The sequence below is a fragment of the Vanacampus margaritifer genome, chromosome 10 (assembly GCF_051991255.1).
Source record: "Vanacampus margaritifer isolate UIUO_Vmar chromosome 10, RoL_Vmar_1.0, whole genome shotgun sequence".
In the NCBI taxonomy this organism is placed as follows: domain Eukaryota; kingdom Metazoa; phylum Chordata; class Actinopteri; order Syngnathiformes; family Syngnathidae; genus Vanacampus; species Vanacampus margaritifer.
Genome location: NC_135441.1, coordinates 19,037,035 through 19,053,629, shown reverse-complemented (window position 1 = coordinate 19,053,629; position 16,595 = coordinate 19,037,035). Strand labels below are relative to the sequence as shown.

The 16,595-nt window shown below is 41.1% G+C and overlaps 1 protein-coding gene across 4 annotated transcripts in view; it reads left to right on the top strand.

Moving 5' to 3' along the window:
* The window catches only part of enox2 (ecto-NOX disulfide-thiol exchanger 2), a 313,782-nt gene that overhangs the window by 90,380 nt on the left and 206,807 nt on the right, over nucleotides 1-16,595 (top strand). For all 4 annotated transcript variants that reach the window (XM_077577812.1, XM_077577810.1, XM_077577809.1 and 1 more), the window contains 3 exons: nucleotides 1,252-1,333; nucleotides 14,222-14,319; nucleotides 14,417-14,504. The gene's annotated coding sequence lies outside the window, so the exon portion shown is untranslated. The remainder of the gene's footprint in view (nucleotides 1-1,251; nucleotides 1,334-14,221; nucleotides 14,320-14,416; nucleotides 14,505-16,595) is intronic.

Below are 16,595 nucleotides of genomic sequence, written 5' to 3'. Positions count from 1 at the left end.
TGACCCCCTTCAGCAGAAGTGACCAAAAACATCCAACCCCCACCCTCCGCACAAACACTAGCGCAAAGAGCAATACACCAAAAATCTACCCGCACTACCTTAGCAACAATCTCTCTCGCTCTCTCTCTCTCTCTCTCTCTTTCTATTTTGGATTATATTCACTCCCAGCCATTTTCACTGAAGCAATCCCCTTCGCTCCTTGCTGTTTTACTGGATTTTGACTGATTTTGCAAGGCCCAGAGAATATTGTGTTGTATTGCTATAAAAACATGGAACCTACCAAAAGAAAGATTAGAGTCTCTTCTTTCATCCGGAAAAGACAGTATATTTTTATCTGTTTCTGTTTTGGGGCAATTAGCATTAGAATTTAGCAAAGTTTCATCATTATTCACAAATCTGTTGAAAACGCTGACCAAAGAGCTTTTTCACAACATTGCCCTGGTTGATTTCTGATACTCAGCTGCCACCTGCTGGCCTTTTTGCACCAACTACCATTGCTTTAAGCGTTCTCTTCCGTTCAGATGCCGCATTAAAGCCTTTCGTATACTAGCATTAAAAAAACATATAAATACGTTTTTGGGACCATGGCAATATTTAAACTAGAGGATTTGTATACATTTTATAAATAGACCAACTTTATTCGAAAATAAAAAAAATACATACATATATATGTAAACAACTGTACATACACAACAAAATGAAATAAACAATTCTTTAGCTATGACATAATTTTTGTTCAGTATCAGTATTCAATTTCAAATTAAAACATTTTTGGGAGCAAATGAGTTACCTCAATATTGCTCGTTTCATTCTAATATTTTTACACTGTGCCTGTCACATGCCAAAACATGTACAAATGAATTTTGGTGACAACCAGCTCCGTTTTTGGACATTCGGTGACGTAATGTTTTTGAGGTAACTAGGAGAGGCGACCCTATGACGTGAATAGAATTTCGTTCTAATATTTTACCGCTATAATTTGCACATGCCGACACATGTCCACATAAATTTGGGTGGCAATCCATCACGGTTTTTGTACATTATGCCACCATAAAGGAACATTTTGAACTGTGTGTTGTTTTAAGGATCAGTTTCTGACCCTCCCCTTACTGTGGGCTTTGCAAGCCCGGCAGAAGTTTCATTCAACTCAGCTGGGGCAACAAACTGACTCTAAAGCTGCCCTGTGGAGGAAGCTACAACCTTTGTGTTTTCATGACAATATTCTATGTCTTTCATTATTATTTTCAACAGCAGCCGCCACACAAGGTCGAGATGTCCTCCAGTCATCCTGCAGACATTAACATCTCGGAGAGATGAAGTTTTGGAGTTGCCGGTAACTTTTTAACTACTTCCTCATTTCAAATCTGTTAACCACAGAGCAGTGCGGCACCAGCTCTCCAGCGCTTGCTAATTGATTGCATGAGATCAGTCACTTTGCAGGATTAGTTGTCACTTTCACTTTCCCCGTAATGGATATGTGACACGAGCGCTCGCTTGTCAACGCTTAAATCAGTTTGTTGTGACCGACGAGCCGTACTGATCAATCGCGGCGACGCCACTCAGGCCGACGGCTACTCCCGTGGGACGGCCTCGCCGAACGACGGCGGCGGCGTTAATGACAATACTTCATTTCCGCACCCTGCTGAGCTTGCAGAAGGCCGTCCTAACCTATTCTCATCGCAGAGGCGCCTCCCCGTCTCGTCAGTGCCGGCAATCGGAGCGTCTACAAAGATCATTATTCATTTTGCTGTGCTTTCACGGTGCCAGCAGGCTGTCGTCAAGCGCACACCGTGGCATCATCATGAGATGCGCTTTTGAAGTCGGGGTCGGGCACGTCGTGTGTTTTGATGGGCTCTTGTTAAATTAAACAGGTTCATTAGTGACTTAACGAGGCAAATATTTACAAGTATTTGCTGAAAATTGCTTCTTAACTACACTACCCACAAAATGTTGGCGGATTCACTTTGGGGTGAAATTTCAGGACAAACATAAAAAAGATCGTAACTTTTACAGGTGAACTTACGACGGTGTATTAGGGCCACATATAAATATATATTTTTTAGAGGGTGGGGGCAATATTTTTTTTGCAAGAAAAAAACTCAGAAACTTACAAGAACTTTATATTACTTACAATTATACGTACAATTGTTTCCAGAATTATGATTTACACATTCATACATTTTGGTATCTTTTTTTTGTACAAGTAGCTAAGTTGATGTGTCGAATCTGCTGCACTCCATCATTCACTTGCATTGACCTAAAGTATGCTAGCTTCTGATTGGTTAGTGTTAGTCAGCTGATAGGGGATCAGGAAGTGTTGTCGCTCTAGTTACCGTATATGGTGAGTAAAGTTGAAATTAAGAATGAATCCGTCTCCATCCTGCCGTTTCATTTTATAAAGTGTCCCATTAACCACCAATGAATCCTCACATTAGACTATAGCTACGCTACTTGTATTTCTCGTAAGTTTCTGAGGGTTTTTTTTCACGCAAATTTGCACTTTTTTTTCCTTCTGAATATTACCCCCCTCCCTCTGAAAAAAAAAAAAATTATACGTGGCCCTAATATGCCATCATACTTAATTTGAGCCTCTCTAAACTGTTCATTGCGCAAGTCTGTTCAAAATGGATGCCACACACATGTCAGGAAATCTGCAAAAATAAATAATGATAGTAAGGAAACGTCTAATTTCACCTAATGAACGATAATGGTCTCATAATGATATGTCATCATAATTAGATAATATAATGATGGTAGTAAAACATTGAATAAATCACAAAATATCTTGTGATGCACTCCAGGGGTGAAATGTGAAATTATAATTAGAGCCTTATTAAGAGTTTCCCCATTTACGATATGAAAGACAACGAATGCGCGTGCTCATGTGTACTATTTGAAATTGAAAAATGAAAGAAAACATTCAATAATTAAGAAAAAGTCAGTTGACTAAATCTAAAATATATTTTTATCTTGTCTCGCCTTTCCCTACATACCCTTCCCATCTTTAGTTTATTACTTGAGCGACTGTGTGGGCCAAAGTCAACACGCAGTAACCTTGAAATATTGATTCATCCATTCCTGTGTGCCTTTACAAATCAACTTTGTGAGTCATGATGGTCATCAAATGAAAACAATCATTATTTTTATGCCCTCATCACATCTCACTGGACGGAAACTCACACTCATAAAACACAAGTGAGCGGACTCGCAGCAAAGGCTCCTTTTCTAAGTGGAGTTTTTAATAAAAGAGCCAAAATGAGGATACGTACCTTATTAATCATTCAATAAAACGTTAGGTGATAATTGAGCACATTCAATGGTCTGTCGTGGTATAAGAAATGTGATGAATACATTAATGATTTGCAGTAGGACAGACGTGATTAGTACGTATAACAGCATCTGCTCGGTCGGCAGCTGAATGATTGCCTTATTGATGAGTGAGCGGCGGCCATTGTGGAAGACAGAGTGGCCCGCGTTTTGCCGCTAATAAAAGCGGGCAAGGACGTCAGGGCAATATGAAAGAGAAATTAGGAAAAAGGAGCCAATTTGCCAGGTGATCAGATGCAAATTGCAAATAGGAATATGACTCATGCGGCAATCTATTAACATCGGGGAGATGGGTAAAAGAAATGGTACATCAAAAGAGGGTTTTAAAGGCAACTTAAAGGAGAATGTCTGTCATGGCTGGCATCAGTGAGGGCACAGGGGAAATTAATAGATGCAGAGTTGCATCGGAACAGCAGCAAAAACACATTACACCTTACAAGTTATCTCATCAATTCGTGTAGGCCTGTTTGATCATACAGACTCGCACTCAACATGAATTTCATTTCAGAGCAGGAATGAGTATATGCCAGTATGTTTGGAAACCTCCAAGTCAAAAAAACAAACAAACACCCACAGCGGTGCCATTTGGAATTTTGGATTTGAAGTCAAGCAAAAGTTCGTCATCATATGACTTCATGCAAGTCGTCAGAAAATATCTTCCAAATTATTTGCTCCTCATCAACATTTCCTTACTATTTTGCTGTGCCGCGTTGGATACACTCCGCGGTTCCAGCCGGACGTCTGTGAAAAGTTTATTTAAACACCCGAGCGTTTAACTTCGGCCTTACACATGCTAGCCGTGTCAATCTTAGGTTAGCTTAAATATTAGCATGGCAAATGTACGGAGGTGGTGATTACTTTCAGGTTCATACGGGACCAGCTTCAAGCGGGGGAGGGAGAGAGAGAGGGAAATAGAGAGATTGTGTCCTATTGCTTAAAAAAAAACATGGAACCTACCAAAAGAAAGAATCTCTTCTTTCATTAGGAAAAAAAGTATATTTGTAACTTTTTCTGTTTTGCAGCAATTAGCATTATAATATAGCTAAGTTTCATAATTTGTCACAAACCTGTTGAAAACACTTTTGCTTTTTTTGCAACATGGCCCTGGTTGATCTCTTATACTTTGCTGCCACCTGCTGGCCATTTTTTTTTGTAATAACTACCATTGCTTTAATTAGGCGACCTCTTCATGTCAGAAGCTGTATTAAAACCTTCTGTATGCTCTAGCATTAAAAAAAATACAACATAAAAAAACGTTTTTTGGGTTTGAATAAGTTAAACACAAGACCATACTTACTTCCGTAAAAGATTTTTGAACTTCACTAGATTCAATCTGGTGACCAGTGGTGGTCTTATTACTTTGGCTCGGTACGCACAGACCACAATGATATTCTATGTTGGATTTTATTTCACCAGGCTGTCAAGTCAAGTTTATTTATATAGCCTTTAATCACAAAAGAGTCTCAAAGGAGTTCACATGCCCACAGTTGACAAATATTAACGTGTGGCGAAGCCGCACGAGTAGCTAGCCGAAGCTCTACTAGCTAGCTGGTTTGGCATAAAGTAGCTACTCAACTTTTTGGAACCGTCTCCTCTTGATTTTCAGTGTTACTTTTCAATTTGTTTAGATGAAGTGAAAAAAAAATGTTTTCCTCACAAAATGCAAAACTGATTATTTGGACCCATATGTATGTACAGTGGTACCTTGGCTCACGAACTTAATTGGTTCCCACAGAGAGTATGTGAGCCGAAAAGTTCGTCTTCCAAACAAGTATTTCCCATAGGAAACCATTGAAATGAGAATAATCCGTTCCCAGGTCCCCATAAAACACAATTTTCTACTAAAAAAGCCTTAAAACTACACAAAATATACCTTATTTTATGTATAATAAATGTGCTATTGTATTGTAATTAAAGAAATACACGGTACTGTATAATAAAGTGTTTTTATTTGCAAAACTTGCAACTTGCCTTTGTGATGGTACAGTAGTTGAAGGCTTGATGGAATGGAGTGAGAGGAGGAGGGAGGGAGGGAGTTACTGTTTGGAAGGAGAGTCCTCCGGTGTGGCTTCTCTTCTTTGCTTCTTAGGACACTCTTTATCCTTGTTGCTGACTAAAAACCTCTTAATTGACACCTGTTGGTAGACTTAACGTACTGGTACTGGGACGCTAAGTCACACAAACGCGCACCTCATTCGTGTTTGTCGATGATCTCCTTCTTATGCTCGACCGTAATTTTCTTCAATGTCTTCTTAGGCGTAACACTAGCCTTTTGTGGGGTCTTTTTCGGTCCCATGGTAGCAAAAGTACACTCCAAAAGTACTCCAAAATGATCCAAAATGTCTACCGAACACAAACCACGTCCGCACTCAAACAAAGGGGGGCGACGAACTGGGACGCCGTGACCGTGCGTCAGCTTCTCGTGATTTCTCGTGTTGCGAGATTTGGTTCGTCCGCAGAAAACTAGTTCATCAGCCGAGACAAAATGCTCGCGAATTTAATGTTCGTGAGGCGAAAAGTTCGTGAGCTGAAGCGCTCATGAGCCGAGGTACCACTGTATTGTATATATGTATACAGTATATATTGTATAGCATATGTTGTATACTGTAATTATGATTGAACCCCAAATTTTCTTCAAAAGTTCGATAAAAACAAAACAAAGTCATTTCCTCCCCTTACAAATCTCAACCCTGTAACACGGAAAGAACACGGCAAACAAGCATCCATCAAGGCAATCCCCTGCGTACATGCCCGTCATGCACACTACATCTGTGTTCTTACTGCAGCTTTGCTCGTGCATTAAAGATGATGCCGTAATCCTCTCCCGACTATGAAACAAAAGAACATCAGTGCACGCCACTGTGATTTATCCTCCCTGGGATCACTGTGTGCCCTCAAAGTGATTGTGTTTCTCTCACTCACTCTTGCTCAACAAGTCGGCTACGAAAAGCCAAAGGGTGGAATATGACACAAAGTCAAACATTCACTTCATATTCTTACCGAGTTAAAAAAAGAAAGAAAAAAAAGTTACCCCTGGGAGGGAAATACTTTGAATTAAAATTCGAAAAAGAGGTGCTCCTCATTTTTATTCCACTTTTAGTTTGCAGTTCATATCAGTTAGCATCTCCGAGCAGCGCGCTGTGGGAGTTGAATAAGCCGTCAAATGTGCACATCAAGACGTCTTTTCTGTGTTACCCCGAGCGCGCCGATCACAAAAAATGGCTTCTGGTCGTAATTTGGTACAATCCAGCGGCGTTGTTTGTTGCATTATGTGTTACATCATAAAAGTTGGCTGAATGCCACCTGCAGTTTATAGCGATGCCTTGAACCACGAGGAGAATTGTAAGCCACTATTGATAATCCGACCCCCACCCTCCACCTTCTTCCAGTCTTCTTGTCTGTCAGCTCCAAATGGCGTTGGATTGATTAGGTCGGACAGGGTTGAATTTCACTGCCTAATTCACTACGCCTCTCTGCATTCTCACTCCGGCGGCTGCCAATTAGGTTGCGGTTAAGTGAGGTCAGCAGCAATCATGGTGGTCCATCGCTAAGACAGGAAACGGGAAAAGGAAAGTGGCCATGCAAACTGCTGTTCATGCAAGATGTTCTATTACTACGGAAATAGTGGTCCGGGACGTTTATTTACCCAGATGCAAATAGAGAGAGGCATCTATTAGATTGGGGCCTTTATACAAACATAGGCTACTTTAATATTAAATAATGCCATATTACCATTAGCCTCCTGGAATTATACTAAATTAAAGGTTGACTCTTGATGAAGAACTTAAATAGTTAGGGAAATATATATTTGGGCAAAACAGAGTTATCTATTTTGCATGGATGTCTGCTCATCACAAATCAAAATATCTTACCGTTCATTGTTCTGCTTCTTGGCGTTTAAATGATCCTCAATTCTCATTTCCCTCTCACGGAAGGTTTCCAATTTGAAATATTTTCAAAAGTCTCCAATCTAACTTCCCATATACGGTACCTGAAACGTTCAAACGTTTCACAGCTTTGCGGCCCTACTCGTAGCTCGCTATTTACATTCACATTGACACAGTCATTGCGGAGCAATCAAGTCAGAGTCTACTGTAATGATAATCGTTGTTAAAGACATAGTCGCCGCATAAAATCTTGAATGCTGTGCAGGGAAATGAAGCTGGATACACATAAACGGACTTTTATCATCTCATCTTCATTTTTAAGATGTTAGAGACCCCACACATGGCAAAGGAAAAACAATCAGTCTTGCCAAGACTAAGGCTGCGATCACACTGCAGCTCAATTCCATTTTTTTTTTAAATCAGATTTTTTTCATGCAGTGTCAACGGTACACTTCCGAATTTTTCACACCCGACCTGGGCCTCTTTCGGGTTTGTGGATATAAATCGGATATGTATATCGACGCGTCATCCGCCCTCATTCACACGTCATCAAAACCCTGATTCGAACTCCTAACACGTCCGCAAAACGAGTCCACCAGTCCACCAATCTGTAGCGTGCGTTGGCACAGCTAAATTTGCATATGACACTGATAAAAGTCGCTTGCCTCAGTGGTTTGGATGGCGGTAAAACGTTGTGGGAATGTAGCCCAAGACTGCCTTGTGTGAGGGGCACGGTTGATCACACAGGGCCTCACCAGAAAATTTTCAAATGAGGTCACTGCATCTTTTTGAAAAACAGGTCAAGTCAAGCCACTATTTTAGGAAATTCTGTATTCACCATAATTGTGGGTGTTTGTGTATAAGCAGCCCCTTCAGTGATTATGTTGCCGGTTTTTGAATCGCATATTCAGTTAACCTAATCTCTGTATGATTTATATAATAAAATATACCATTTTAGTCTGCTTCCCATGGGTTGCTAATATCGCAGCAAAACCTCAGATCCATATGGCTTCAATTAGATGAGGTATGTTTACATTTAATACCTCAATTCAATGAGAGAATATGCCTAATTGCCTCAAAATCAATATTACTCATTTATGTGGTAAGGTAATTAATATAGCTTGAGTTAAGGCAAGGCAAGTGTATTTGTGTTGCACCATTTATACACAAGACAAATCCATAGTGCTCTACAGGGGCAAAGAAATAATGATTCAAAACAAGATTAAATGTAAGGAGAAAAATCGAGGTAAAACCCCAACCTAAAAGCTAGCATTTAAATGAAAATGTCAAAACACATAGATGAGCAAGTTAAAAATCACAAAATAAAAGCAAGCTGGTGAAAACAGACTAGTACATAGTTTATCTATCCAGCCATGAATAGTAAAGTGAATAAATGTACTGACAGTTTGTTCCACAGTTGAGAATAAAAACAGAATGCTGCTAGACTTTCTTTGGATCTTGTTCTGGAAACACTCAATAAACTGCACTTGATGACTTGTGAGGTCTGGAGGTCTCATGTGAAACTGAAGGGTCTTGAATATATTAGGTCAAAGACCATTAAAAGTTTTGTTGCTCAGTTGGATTCTTTGACTCATAGGAAGCAGTGGAGAGATTTTAGGACCAATGACGCGCAAGTAAAAAGAAGAGTCAGCCATTTTATTGAGTTTTTTTGTCTAGTCCTGTAAAAAACATAATAAAATAGTCCAATCTTCTGAAAACGAACATTCCAACCAGCTTTTCTGTGTCTTGTTTGGCCAGAAAATCTTTGATTCTAGAGTTGTTCCTCATGAGGTAACGAGACTTCCATATATCGAACAGTCGAACTTGACTGTAGCAAGTTTTGCTCTGATGGTAGCAATGACCAGAAGGCAGGAGACGGAGCAGGTGGCAGAGTTGAAGAAGCTGAAATTCTTTTTGTAATTGATGAGGACAGACAGAATCAGAAATGAGCTCATCAGAGGGACTGGCACTGCACATACTGGAAGGTTTGGAGACAAAGCGAGTGATGCTGGATTGAGACCATGTGGACATGTACAGACTGTGTTATCTACAGATGCTTGAAATAGAGCCGCCAGGTAGGAGGTACGAGGAATCCCAAAGAGATTTCTAAATGTGGTGATAGACTTCCAGATACTCTAGCTGAAGTTAGCAGAACATGCAAAGTACATGATTTGCTTTGGTGAGCTTTAAATCGTCTAAAGCCGAAAGAAAGAAGATTGCTGGCCAGCTAGCTGATGGTTCAAGATATGTCGACCAGAACTACTGATTCTTTTTTTTTTTTTTTCCTAGAGAGCTCAGTATTGTTCATTCGGTAATTTTACCGATTTGACATGTCATCATCATTGCTCTCCTTTTTTTTTTCTTTTTTTTTTTGTATGTGGGTGAGAATGTGTGTGTATTCATTAGTTCACCTAAAACCTATTAAAAAATCCCATACCGTTCACCTAAACCGAACACTTCCAGCCAGAGTCGTGAGGCCGTCAGGAGACCCGAGGAAGGACCAAAGAAAGGAAAGTTGAAATCCAGCACCGACCAGACACCACCCACCAGGCCACCAACCAGAGTCCTTCACCAATCCCAGAAACATATAAATTCCAACAAATCAGGGAGACTTCAAGAGACCAAAGGAAGAGACTGAGGAAAGGAAGGAAGGACAGACGAAGCAGAGTGAGATCCACAACTACTGATTCTGTCGTCCATAAACTAATTACAAAGAGGCTGAAATCCTGATTGGTATACAAATCCAATCAATACTATTGAAAACAGTGCAGTCAAAAAAAATGCTACAATAAAATAATAACTCTTGGGCATACAGTGATACAATTTCATAAGGACAGCACAGACTTTATGATAATAGCATGAGAAAGTGCACCTTTCACAGTGACATCAGTCATGACATTGGCAGCTTGTTCAGCTCCCTGCAAGAAAGCATCACCTTCAGGATCCTGCAAATCCTCCGCTCTCTCCCCGGCTCTGTAATTGTCCCCAGCAGGAGGTCTTCTTCCACGGCCCCGAAGAACGGTCCAGCTGTGTCGATTGGGCTGCCCGTCTGTACCGCTGTTTACACAGGGGTGAACGGTAAACGACCCGTTGGTCGCGGCGCCGTGCTCCTTCGCCCTTTTCACAGCCGATGACAGTCACTGATGCGTTAGCCGCAACATTCCAGCATGGAGGAAATAGAAAGCCCCTGCACATGGCTGCCTGCAATTTGAAGCTCTCGTCGCCATTCAGTGACATTTCACAAAGTCGTCCTGCGAGTCTTGAGTCATGCTTGCTCAAATGAGGACTGGAGCAACACGGAATCCTTGATGATCAGTCTAGTGAGAGAAGAAAGGGTTCTGTTTTGGTCCCAACTATCTTTGGAGGCACCATTGTGTCCAACTAATGAATGTAAAACCATCATAACTGGAACACTGATTTTTGAAGACCAAATCACTTGATCCTGATTGGCAGGGGTTTTTAAAGACTGTGGAGGTTGAACCCAAAAATTTGTTCAGTTTACAAAACCCATCCATTGGGCCATCCAATCATTTTTTATACCACTTATACTTACTAGGGTCATGGGTGAGCTAGAGCCTAACCCAGATGACTTTGGGCAAGAAGAAGGGTACACCTGACCGAGAGATTGGATAATCTCTGTTGAGCAGAATAATAGAGTTGCTTTAAAGTGGATGATTGGAATTATGTTTGATTACATTCTTGAAAAATCACAGTCATTTTGCTGTGATCCTGCCAAAGATGGGCACAAGTCTCTAAGGCCTTGTTCAGACTGCCAACCCAAATCCAATTTTGAACCCATCCAGGTTGAAAGTGCACGGCTCTTTTGTAGTCTGAACAGTCACAAAGCACATGATTGAAACCACATGCGGGGGGTAGTTTCATATCCGATTTGGACAGGATGTGTCTCAGTCTGATCAGCTCGAAAGACTCAGAAATGATTTAACTGTCTGGGACGTCACTCTACAAGTGCAAAAAAAACAAATGTGCGCTGTCAATATCCAAGTGGTTCGCTGCCCGGCTGGTTCCTCGCATGTTCGGCAATCAAGCACCTTGACGGCTCCACTGCCCCGTCGACTCCTCTCATGCTCGACCGGAAATACAGTGACAGTTGACGTTACTTTTAGGGTTTCGCCCAGTCAGTAGCACGCCAGTTCTTCACATGCCCAACCTGAAATAACAAATTAGTGCCCGGACGTAGCCATAGACATATGGTTATTTAAAAAAAAAAAGGGAAGGAAGGAAGCAAGGAACGGGAAGGAAGGAAGGAGCGGTAGTGTCACAATGACATCAAACACTACACACACTGGGCGCCGCTTCCGTTTGACGTCGTCGCTACAGCAACCTGTCAGATGGGTCAATAACGTGGCTCAGTCTGAACAGGGCCAGATCGGATTTGGAAACTTGCTAAAAACAGTCTGGACAGTCAGTCCGAAAAATCGGATTTGAAGAGGAACCCGATTGGAGTCAGATATGCCTGCAGCCTAAGGCCAAATGCTAGCCAAGTCTCATGTCTTTGACCCTCAAGTCCAAGTCTTTAGGTTTGGAGTCCAAGTCAAGACTCAATCCCCTGACCAAAAGTCCATGTCTCTGACTTGGTCTTTGTATCAGCAATTTAACCTCAAGTCTTCTGTTGTGCTGCTGGATAAAGTCTCTAAAAGCAAAAAGTAAAAACAAACGGCAGCACTGCAGCAGCCTTTTACTCTGAGTCCTAAAAGAAGAGTTCAAGTCTCAAGTCTTTAGTGGACAAGTCTGTTGAGTTGTAAGTCTAAAAAAATAGCGACTTAAGTTTGTCATGAGTCCTAGTCCGGGTTGCAAGTTCCTATCTCTCGATCCTGCTAGCCCGAATAGCCGCCACGTCTCACTCATTGCAACGTTTACTACGTCGCTTCATGTTTCACAACCTGTTCTGGCATAAACACACAACGACCTTGATTGGCTACTCGTTCTACTCTTCTTTTTGATGTTGTCGTAAGTGTGTGAGCTCTCATTAGCATTCCAATTTGTCAGCGCCACTTTTCTGACATCTCACTCTGCCCGGCCCGGATTCAACCTGATTAGACGTCTAATGAGCAAGAATAAATGAGGGAACCTGAGTGTAATTGTTAATTACTGGTTAAACGCCATTTAGTGACATAGCCAGCAATAGATTGAATAAAGGGTTGATGTGCATATTCGCATATATTGCAAAGATGTAGCTGTCTGGTCGAAGTTTGACAAGTTTCTCAAAATAGACACCTGGTAGTGATATAATTCCTATACACAATTTTCTGTTAGAAGACTATCTTTGTCTTCCGCGTGTTCGTTTTTGTTCGGGTAGAGAGAATGTTGATTTTCTGAATACAGACTGGAGATCGGTGAACAGGTCCTTCGAAGGATTTATTTTACACAATATTCTGGACACAAGCAAGTTTACAGACAAATGGCTGCAGTCCTCTCGCAAGTGTGTCGTTACAGCGGACTCACAGCATTTTTATACTACAGTGGTACCTTGGCTCACGAACTTAATTGGTTCCCACAGAGAGTATGTGAGCCGAAAAGTTTGTCTTCCAAACAAGTATTTCCCATAGGAAACCATTGAAATGAGAATAATCCGTTCCTAGGTCCCCAAATTTCTACTAAAAAAAGCCTTAAAACTACACAAAACATACCTTATTTTATGTATAATAAATGTGCTATTGTATTGTAATTAAAGAAATACACTGTACTGTATAATAAAGTGTTTTTATTTGCAAAACTTGCAACTTGCCTTTGTGATGGTACAGTAGTTGAAGGCTTGATGGAATGGAGTGGGAGGAGGAGGGAGGGAGGGAGTTACTGTTTGGAAGGAGAGTCCTCCGGTGTGGCTTCTCTTCTTTGCTTCTTAGGAGACTCTTTATCCTTGTTGCTGACTAAAAACCTCTTAATTGACACCTGTTGCTTTCTGAGTTGTAAGGTCTTACGAAACTGAGGCATCACATTATCATTCATCATGTTGATGATTCTCATAGCCACAGTCTTTTCTGAATGGTACTGTTCGACAAAAGCCTGCACATCACTCCACTTAGTTAACATGGTCTTGATGCTCTCACTTGATGCTGCAGCCATCTCCTCCTCCTCGTCCTCACATGACAACTCCTGAATGGCTTCCTTCTGCTTGTCCTCTTGAAGACGAATCAAATCCTCTGACACCCTTAGCCACACACGCACCCTTAATAGCTTCCTTGTTCTTAAGGATGGTAGCAATGGTAGACTTAGCGTACTGGTACTGGGACGCTAAGACACACAAACGCGCACCTCGTTCGTGTTTGTCGATGATCTCCTTCTTCTGCTCGACCGTAATTTTCTTCAATGTCTTCTTAGGCTTAACACTAGCCTGTGGTGGGGTCTTTTTCGGTCCCATGGTAGCAAAAGTACACTCCAAAAGTACTCCAAAATGATCCAAAATGTCTACCGAACACAAACCACGTCCGCACTCAAACAAAGGGGGCGACGAACTGGGACGCCGTGAGCGTGCGTCAGCTTCTCGTGATTTCTCGTGTCGCGTGATTTGGTTCGTCCGCCGAAAACGAGTTCGTCAGCCGAGACAAAATGCTCGCGAATTTAATGTTCGTGAGGCGAAAAGTTCGTGAGCTGAGGTACCACTCTAGCTTGAAAAACCCTCAGAAAACAGCTCCCAGCCCTGAGTTCAATACACAGCCGGAAGTAGATAAGACTTTTTTACACTTTTATAGCATATCATCCAATACACATTGACTTCAACCCCAGACACTGGCCCATTGATGTGGAAACAGACGAGCCCCCCAATACACTCACCAAGCTCTACTGAGGAAATTAAAACAGTTATGACTAAACTAAAACAGTTATAACTAAATCTGGGCAAAAGACCCTCAACACTCCTTTATCATATTCATGTCTGTCATAGCACGGAGTCACAGGCTGCCGGAAAACACAAACTGAAGAAGCTAGGCTAACTGTGTTACCTACTGTACAGTGTAGTTAGTTGCAATGTTTGTCTTTTTTTTTTATAGTGGATATGGAAACATTGAACATTGTTGAAGAATGGCCAAAGATTTCCTACCTTCCATTAGCCTGAGCTGAAAGCGCGTTCTTCAGACGATTGAGCCGGGTAAGAATCAGCAATTATCCCCCATGTCCCTTTCTCTAAGTTTATCCCCAACCAGATCATACTTCACCTGTGCACTTCCTCGGCTCAAACCCAACAGCAGAAATACAATCAGCGCCTACATTGACCAGCTGTCTGCGGCGACTCACAGTATTTGTGCAAGCGCGGTGCCAGGGTCAAAGGTCAAGGTGAGTAGCCCTTTAACGCGCTATTCAGCCCGACTAATAATCATTATTGAGTTAAGAATGAAAGCATTTGAAAGCGTTGCTGTACAATGAGATCACACACACGCACACACGCGCGCGCGGAGGTAGGGAGGTTCGGGCTGAGTTATGGGGCCTCCTCATGTGAAATTAATTTACTTCATACCGTCGCCCACTTTGATGGAAGAGCTCTTGGAATGCGGCCGCCCGCAGCAAATTTGAACAAGAGCTTTGAGGAGGAAATGTTCGAGGGTGGATTTTTGTAGAATCAAAGCGCGCCAAACACCGGAACAGATAAACGATCTCGCAAGAATTTAGTCGGAATTTAGCAACATGAGTACTTGACGGCAAGTCCCGCTACAAGACATTTGAACCCCTATTCATCGACGGAATATTTTACTAAAACTTTTTGGTCTGTTTATAACCCAATTTTGGTCGTTATCGTGGAGTGTAAGTTAGGCTTTAAGGTTGCAATTTAATTACAAATATTTGCAGTTTTGCTCCGTCTTTCCCATAATGATGTTGGTTTTATTCCTGAGGATTACATGATCTCAACCAGGTTTGACTTACTGACTTGATAAGCACCTTTTTTGCTACACGGCTTATCCGCGATTGCAGCTGCTCGGTAATATTGAGCCAGATTCGTTTGAAGATATCAAGGATGGTTTGAACCGACGCAGGCCCCAGGAGGCCCAAGATGAAAATAACTTTTGTTTTGTTTCCTATCGCAATGTGACTTTTCTTTCCCTCCCCTTTATGCGTCTGCCGCATATGTATTGACGTGCCGATGCTATCATTTGTAGCCCTTGTTTGCCAAACAACAACTGATAAGAATTAACTATGTTGACAAACTGCTTATTCTTATGTTACAACAACAAATACTTAATGCTATCATGCAGACAGTGAGGAGATTACACATCCGTATGAAATGAGTTTTCCCAGCTTTGCTTTGAATTGCCACTTTGCAGAAAATGCAATTGTTTTGTGTGTCCCTCATGTGGTTGTATTAATAGGAACAAATCAAAAATAAATGCAGCCTTATCAATACTTATATATTAAGCTAATCATTACATTTCATTGTTTTCTTTCAAATATTTATCATTTCAATTATTATCTGGCCCAGTCAATGCAAATGTGAATGTTAATAATGGGGATCCACAGTACTTCCCAGTACACAGTATTTCCCCATTGAAATTAATAGAAATGACATATATCCATTCCATCTATTCCCCCGAGAAACAAAAAAAATTGAAATGTTTTTTTTTTTATGAGAAAATGATTAATGGCAAATAATTGCAATGTATGTGAAGATTTTTATTATTATTATTTAAAAAAAAATCTGCTGTTTAATTCAATGGCAATTGTCAAAACTCCTTAGTAAACTGCATATTGTCATATTTCATATTAAACATTCTTCACAAAGGATAAAGATATATGCGTATGACTATTATTTGTCAAAACGGGGGGCTTTAGGACCCAGATGCGGGAAGGCAGAGCAAGGAGGCAGAGGTGTAGTCCAAAAAAAGGGATTTAATTTCTAAAGTTCAAAAACATAAAACAAAGCATGAACTTGAACTTGAACAAAAGAGGGAACAAAATACAGACAGCAACAAAACATGAACTTGAACTTGAACTAGAACTAGAACTTGGGAGGGAACCGAAAACAGGCAGCATGACATGAGGACAAACGTACATACCACAATGCACCAACACAGACAGAGGAGAGACAGCAGACTAAATACACCAACACTAATGACGCAACAAGACACACCTGGACCAGACACAAGTGGCTGAGGGCACTGATTGGACAACACAAGGAAGGGCAGGGTCACAATCAACAAGACAAGGAAAACACACAAGGAAAGCAGAAACTGAACATGACAGAACCAAAACCAAAACATGACAGAACCAAAACATGACAATTATTATAGTATCTGTTGACAGGTGTCTCTCCACCATTAGTGTTCAAATATCGACGCTGTAAATCGATGCTATTCGTTAGCCAAACTGTAGCATTTTGCGTTAAACTAAACGGACTTCTCTAAAGCAAAACTATTTGGTTGTTTTAACTATACA